Raw genomic sequence first — 7,881 nt, forward strand, 5'->3', positions numbered from 1 at the left:
GGGAGTGATTGGATTGGTACTGGGGTAAGGAAGGATCATATGGTGGCGAATGGTGAACAGAAGCTCGTGAGTGTGGTGGTTCGAGGTTATGTTGAAAGGATGGTTTATATGCACGGGGTGGGGCTTGTTGGTAGTTACAAGGTTGTCCACCATATCTTTCAGCTGGGTATGCACGGTAGAATGGTCTTTGTCTAGGATATCTCGGAGGGTGTTGCTGCCTAAAGGGTTGATTAGATCCTCTTGGCTCCATCCATCCTTGATTGGTCCGACCTTGATGCATATTCCTGCTGTAACTTCTATTTCCTTCAACAAAGTTAGAACCAAACTCAAAGCGAGAGTAGTGAGAATTCATGGTAGCAAATGAAAAATAAAAAGGAAAAATAGAAATAAATAAACAAGTAAAAGAAAAATATTTACAATAACCAATAATAAGGCACACGTTAGCAGTTCCCCGGCAACGGCGCCATTTTGACGTCGGAGATTTTTGCCAGTAAAGAAGTTCATAAAAATAGTTGCGTTGTAGATATAGTCTCTAAACCGACAGAAATCCCTTCGTACAAATGTTTTGGTTGTCACAAGTAACAAACCCCTTAAAAATTGTTAACCGAGTATTCAAACCTCGGGTCGTCTTCTCAAGGAACTGCAAGGAAGTATGTTCTTATTATTGGCTATAAAGGTTGTAATCGGGGTTTAGAAGGTGAGAAGCAAGTGATTTAAATGACAAGTAAAGTAGATGGCAATTAAAATAAATAAATACTGTCAAGAAAACTTCTGGCAAGGTAAGAGAAATTGGAAGTCCAACTTAATTATCTCTCTCAACAATAATGAAAGTTGAATCTAAATTCCACTTAGTTAACCTTTACTAAAGCAAAGGAAAGTCAAAGGAGTAATTAGTTTGACCTTCGAATCCTATTTATTTCCTAAGAAAAAGTGGGGATTATTGAAGTTCAGTTCAATTAGCAAGATAGCGATTATCAGTTATGTTGAGTTTGATAATGTTGAGTTACTGATTTCTTAACCAAGACCAAAAGGGAAAAAGTAAAATTGTTGGAATAAAAATGTCCTTAGATGGAAAGCAATGGTAACATAAATTAAGGAGAAAGCAATCAATAACTGAAATACCTCAAATAATCATTAATTTAAATCATAACATGGAAAGGGTTCATAAGTCAAGTTGGCAACATTTATAGATACGAATAAAAGTATTAAAGTAAAAGTAGCATAGAAACATAAATTCAAGTAAATACTAAACCTGGATTGAGAGTTACTCCTAAAAACTAAGATATGTCCTAAATCCTAATCCTAATCCTAAGAGAGAGAGGAGAGAATCTCCCTCTCAAAACTAAATCTAAATCATGGAAAGTAATAAAAATGTGAGCTCTCCCTGAATGGATGCGTTCCCCCACTTTATAACTATGCCTTCTGGACTTGGATTTGGGCCAAAAAGGGCTTCAGAATTCGCTATGAGCGTTTTCTGCAATTTCTGGTGCGTGGCCTCTGTCACGCGTCCGCGTGGGTCACGCGATCGCGTCATCTGGAGATTTCCTTGTGGCGCGGTCGCGTCGGTCACGCGTCCGCGTCGTATGTGCTATGCTCAAGTCGCGCGGCTGCGTCAGTCATGCGGCGCGTCGTTGCTTCTTCGCGCCTGGCACGCGATCGCGTCGTCCATGTGATCGCGTGGATACCAGTTTCTGCAAAACTCCGTTTCACACTTTCCTTCCATTTTTGTACGTTTTCTTTTCCATCCTTTATGTTATTCTGCCTTAGAAAATCTGAAACTACTCAACACACTAATCACGGCATCGAATGGAAATAAAGGTAATTAAAATAATTAATTTTAAAGCTTAGGAAACATGTTTTTCACATACGTCACATAATAAGGAAGGGAAAGTAAAACCATGCAATTAATATGAATAAGTGGGTGAAGAATTGAATAAATCACTCAAACTAAGCACAAAATAACTCATGAAATATGGGTTTATCAAGAACCACCAGAAATAGTCAGAACGACTTCCAGATAGGTGTGGGTGTGGTAGCCAACCCGCCCTAAAGTAGTCAGGAACAAAGGCGAATCCAGGGAGACCATTTTATGGTTGTCCTAACTACAATGTAAGTGATTTTTGTTAATGAATATACCTAGCATCATTGCTTATTAAATTTGTAACATTTCTTCTCCATGGGCATGAAATGTGGTTGCAGAGTGTTGGCAAGAGGTGGTGTGGTCTCTTTATGTGGGCTGACAAAGTTGCTGATGAAGAAGAAGAAAGTGACAGAGGTAATTCTGGCTTTGAAATGGAGGAGTGGAGAATAAAATTTGCTTGGAAACTTGGAAGCTTGGAGTCTGAAGTTAGGGTTCTAAAACTAGGATTTTGTTTGTTGTTGGTTGTTGTTACAGTAATTGTAATTGCTGTTTGTGTAGTATGGAAGCAGTGATTTCTAGTTGAATATTGTGTAAAACAAAAGTTGTATGAATAGATTTGTGTAATTCTATTTTAAGTAGCTAAGGAAGTGTAATAACATTCAAAAGACAATAACATTCAACAATAGAGTATTTTAACAATAATATTCCCACATTGTTAATTGTTTTCCAAAGTTGTCTGTGTCAAACTAGACACGATCAAAAGACAACATAGAGTATTTAACTACCATAATCCAAAACACATACACCCTGACACATGGAACTCAAAAACCAAAAATTTCAATGTTTAAAAGCAAAATATCTTAACAGAAAAATAGCAAAATGTTCATTTGTTGAATTTTCTTGGTGGTTTGAACCCTGGAGTTGGAACAAAACGCATGGTGTTACGCAACCTTGAAGCTGTAGCTGCTGATGCACCAACCATTGGATCGATAGGAGCACTTGTTGGAGGTAGAGTATTTGAAATTGGAACAGTGGCTGGTGGAGGAGCATTTGAAACAGTTGGTGGAAGAGCACTGGTTGCTGCTGGAGGAATCGAAGGTGTTGCAGGTGGTGGAGGTTGTCTTCTTTTTTGAGGGAGCTTTGGTGGCCTTGCCTGGGGCTGATTTACCTGGTGGGATTCTTCATTTTCATTTTCTGACACCATTGATTAACTATTGCCTACCTCAATCTCAGTAGCATTGCCCTTATCTGGGACTTCAGGTGCAGTAGGGAGAGGTTGTTGCTGATTTCCTGTATTAGCTTCACTAGCAGCAGCAGCTGCAGAAGCTGCCACAGCTGCAGCTTCGTCGTCAGCCTTCTTCTTAGCACAATTTCTCTTGTCATGACCCTTGCCACCTGATGAGCGGATAATTTAAACGCTTTTTGGCATTGTTTTTAGTATGTTTTTAGTTGGATCTAGTTACTTTTAGGGATATTTTTATTAGTTTTTATGTTAAATTCACATTTCTGGACTTTACTATGAGTTTGTGTGTTTTTCTGTGATTTCAAGTATTTTCTGGCTGAAATTGAGAGACTTGAGCAAAAATCAGATTCAGAGGTTGAAGAAGGACTGCTGATGCTGTTGGATTCTGACCTCCCTACACTCAAAATGGATTTTCTGGAGCTACAGAACTCAAAATGGTACGCTTCTAATTGCTTTTGAAAGTAGACATCCAGGGCTTTCCAGCAATATATAATAGTCCATACTTTGTCCGAGTTTAGATGACGCAAAAGGGCGTTGAACGCCAGTTCTACGCTGCAGTCTGGAGTTAAACGCCAGAAACACGTCATGAACCAGAGTTGAATGCCAAAAACACGTTACAACTTGGCGTTCAACTCCAGAAGAAGCCTCTGCACGTTTAACATTCAAGCTAAGCCCAAGCACACACCAAGTGGGCCCCGGAAGTGGATTTATGCATCAATTACTTGCTTTTGTAAACCCTAGTAGCTAGTCTAGTATATATAGAACTTTTTAGCATTGTATTCATAGTCTTGGTTATTCCGGTTCCCCTCTGGGGTGGAGACCAATGAACTCCATTATCACTTATGTATTTTCAAACCGTAGAGTTTCTACACTCCATAGATTAAGGTGTGGAGCTCTGCTGTTCCTCATGATTTAATGCAAAGTACTACTGTTTTATTTTCAATTCAACTTATTCCACTTCTAAGATATCCATTCACACCCAAGAACATAATGAATGTGATGATTATGTGACGCTCATCATCATTATCACTTATGAACGCGTGCCTGACAAACACTTCCGTTCTACATGCAACCAAGCTAGAATGAGTATCTCTTAGATATCTAATACAGGGGACCGAGTCCGAGTTATTAGTATCTTCGTGGTATAAGTTAGAACCCATGGATGGCCATTCCTGAGATTCGGAAAGTCTAAACCTTGTCTGTGGTATTCCGAGTAGGATCTGGGAAGGGATGGCTGTGACGAACTTCAAACTCGCGAGTGCTGGGCGTAGTGACAGACGCAAAAGGATAGTAAATCCTATTCCAGTATGATCGAGAACCTCCAGATGATTAGCCATGCCGTGACAGAGCATTTGGACCATTTTCACAGAGAGGATGGGATGTAGCCATTGACAACGGTGATGCCCTTATAGAAAGCTTGCCATGGAAAGGAGTAAGACTGATTGGATGAAGACAGCGGGAAAGCAGAGATTCAGAGGAACGAAAGCATCTCTATACGCTTATCTGTAATTCTCGCCAATGAATTACATAAGTATTTCTATCTTTATTTTCTGTTTATTTATTATTATTATTCGAAAACTCCATAACCATTTGATATCCGCCTGACTGAGATTAACAAGATGACCATAGCTTGCTTCATACCAACAATCTCCGTGGGATCGACCCTTACTCACGTAAGGTTTTATTACTTGGACGACCCAGTGCACTTGCTGGTTAGTTGTGCGAAGTTGTGAAGTTATGTTTGGACCATGGTATTGTGCACCAGTTATTGGCGCCATTGCCAGGGAGAGAACGAACAACAAATTTTACAACCTCAGAGTAACAATTTTGCATACCAAGTTTTTTGCGCCATTGCTGGGGATTGTTCGAGTTTGGACAACTAACGGTTTATCCTGTTGCTCAGATTAGGTAATTTTCTTCTTATTTTATTTTCAAAAAGTTTTCAAAAATTTTTTCAAAAATTTTTTCTTCTTTTTTCGTTTTTCCCATTTAATATTCGAAAAAAAAATATTTTCAAAAAAAAAATATTTTTCTTCAGAATTTTTAAGAATGAATTCTAGTGTTTCATGAAGCATGTGAAGCCTGGCTGGCTGTAAAGCCATGTCTAAATTCATTTGGACTGAGGCTTCCAACTCAACATTATCAAGAGCAAGCTAGTTGTTGCTAATCCACCTGCTGCTGTTCCTGATCCTCCTGATTTACATGCTAAAGCTTGACTGGCTATTAAGCCATGTCTAACCCTCAGATTGGAGCTTTAGACTAAGAGTGCAAGATTCCTAGAATTCATATTAAAAATTTTGGAATCCTTATTTTTCTTTTTCACATTAATTTTTGAAAAATCCAAAAAATTCATAAAATCATAAAAATAAAAAATATTTTGTGTTTCTTGTTTGAGTCTTGAGTCAATTTCAAGTTTGGTGTCAATTGCATTTTTTCTAAAAATTCTTTGCATTTTTCAAAAATTCATGCATTCATAGTGTTCTTCATGATCTTCAAGTTGTTCTTGGCCAGTCTTCTTGTTTGATCTTCATATTTTCTTGTTTTGTGTCTTTTCTTGTTTTTCATGTGCATTTTTGCATTCATAGTGTCTGAACATGAAAGATTTCTAAGTTTGGTGTCTTGCATGTTTTCTTTGCATTGAAAATTTTTCAAAAATATGTTCTTGATGTTCATCATGATCTTCAAAGTGTTCTTGGTGTTCATCTTGACATTCATAGCATTCTTGCATGCATTCATTGTTTTGATCCATAACTTTCATGCATTGAGTCTTTTTCATGTTTTTCTCTTTCATCATTAAAAATTCAAAAATAAAAAAAATTATATCTTTCCCTTTTTCACTCATAAATTTCGAAAATTTGGATTGACTTTTTCAAAAAATTTTTAAAATCTAGTTGTTCTTATGAGTCAAATCAAATTTTCAATTTAAAAATCTTATCTTTTTCCAAAATCAAATCTTTTTCATTTTTCTTATTTATTTTCGAAAATTTTAAAAATATTTTTCAAAAATCTTTTTCTTAATTTTATCTCATAATTTTTGAAAATATCTTCAACAATTAATGTTTTGATTCAAAAATTTCAAGTTTGTTACTTACTTGTTAAGCAAAATTCAAACTTTAAGTTCTAGAATCATATCTTGTGATTTCTTGTGAATCAAGTCATTAATTGTGATTTTAAAAATCAAATCTTTTTTCAAAACTAATTTTAATCATATCTTTTCAAAATTATCTTTTTATCCTATCTTTTTCAAAATCATATCTTTTTAAAACATATCTTTTTCAAAAAAAATTTGATTTTAAAAATATTTTTTTTAACTTCTTATCTTCTTATCTTTTCAAAATTGATTTTCAAAATTTGTTTCAACTAACTAACTAACTTTTTGTTTGTTTCTTATCTTTTTCAAAACTACCTAACTAACTCTCTCTCTAATTTTCAAAAATATCTTCCCTCTTTTTCAAAAATTCTTTTTAATTAACTAATTATTTCAAATTTTAATTTTAATTTTCGAAAATTACTAACCATTTTTCAAAAATAATTTTCAAAATTCCTCTTTCTCTCTCATCTCCTTCTATTTATTTATTCATCTACTAACATTTCTCTCCCATCCAAAAATTTGAACACTACCTCCCTCTCTGTGTTCGAGTTTTTTCTTCCCTTCTTTACATTACATTCTTTTCTTCTTCTACTCACACAGGGGAACCTCTATACATGGGTAAAAAGGATCCCTATTATTATTTTTCTGTTCCCTCTTTTTCATATGAGCAGGAGCAAGGACAAGAACATTCTTGTTGAAGCAGATCCAAAACCTGAAAGGACTCTGAAGAGGAAACTAAGAGAAGCTAAATTACAACAATCCAGCAAGCACCTTTTAGAAATTTTCGAACAGGAAGAGGAGCTGGCAGCTGAAAATAATAATAATGCAAGGAGGATGCTTGGTGACTTTACTGCACTTAATTCCAATTTATATAGAAGAATCATCTCCATCCCTGCCATTGGAGCAAACAACTTTGAGCTGAAACCTCAATTAGTTTCTCTGATGCAACAAAATTGCAAGTTTCATGGACTTCCATCTAAAGATCCTTTTCAGTTCTTAACTGAATTCTTGCAGATATGTGATACTGTTAAGACTAATGGAGTAGATCCTGAAGTCTACAGGCTCATGCTTTTCCCTTTTGTTGTAAGAGACAGAGCTAGAATATGGTTGGACTCTCAACCTAAGGATATCCTGAACTCTTGGGATAAGCTGGTCAAGGCTTTCATAGCCAAGTTCTTTCTTCCTCAAAAGCTGAGTAAGCTTAGAGTGGATGTACAAACCTTCAGACAGAAAGAAGGTGAATCCCTCTATGAAGCTTGGGAGAGATACAAGGAACTGACCAAAAAGTGTCCTTCTGACATGCTTTCAGAATGGACCATCCTAGATATATTCTATGATGGTCTGTCTGAATTAGCTAAGATGTCATTGGATACTTCTGCAGGTGGATCCATTCACCTAAAGAAAACGCCTGCAGAAGCTCAAGAACTCATTGACATGGTTGCTAATAACCAGTTTATGTACACTTCTGAGAGGAATCCTGTGAGTAATGGGACGCTTCAGAAGAAGGGAGTTCTTGAAATTGATACTCTGAATGCCATATTGGCCCTGAATAAAATATTGACTCAACAAGTCAATATGATTTCTCAGAGTCTGAATGGAATGCAAGCTGCATCCAACAGTACTCAAGAGGCATCTGCTGAAGAAGAGGCTTATGATCCTGAGAACCCTGCAATAGCAGAGGTGAAT

At 36.4% G+C, this 7,881-nt stretch overlaps 1 non-coding gene across 1 annotated transcript; it reads right to left on the bottom strand.

Moving 5' to 3' along the window:
• Positions 1-7,392: 7,392 nt before the first annotated feature.
• On the bottom strand, positions 7,393-7,500 carry LOC148545982 (small nucleolar RNA R71). The gene has a single exon (XR_015902008.1). It is a non-coding gene; the product is annotated as a small nucleolar RNA R71 (small nucleolar RNA).
• Positions 7,501-7,881: the final 381 nt, after the last annotated feature.

This window comes from Arachis ipaensis, chromosome B9 (genome assembly GCF_059453495.1).
Source record: "Arachis ipaensis isolate K30076 ecotype BB chromosome B9, ASM5945349v1, whole genome shotgun sequence".
Taxonomy (NCBI): Eukaryota; Viridiplantae; Streptophyta; class Magnoliopsida; order Fabales; family Fabaceae; genus Arachis; species Arachis ipaensis.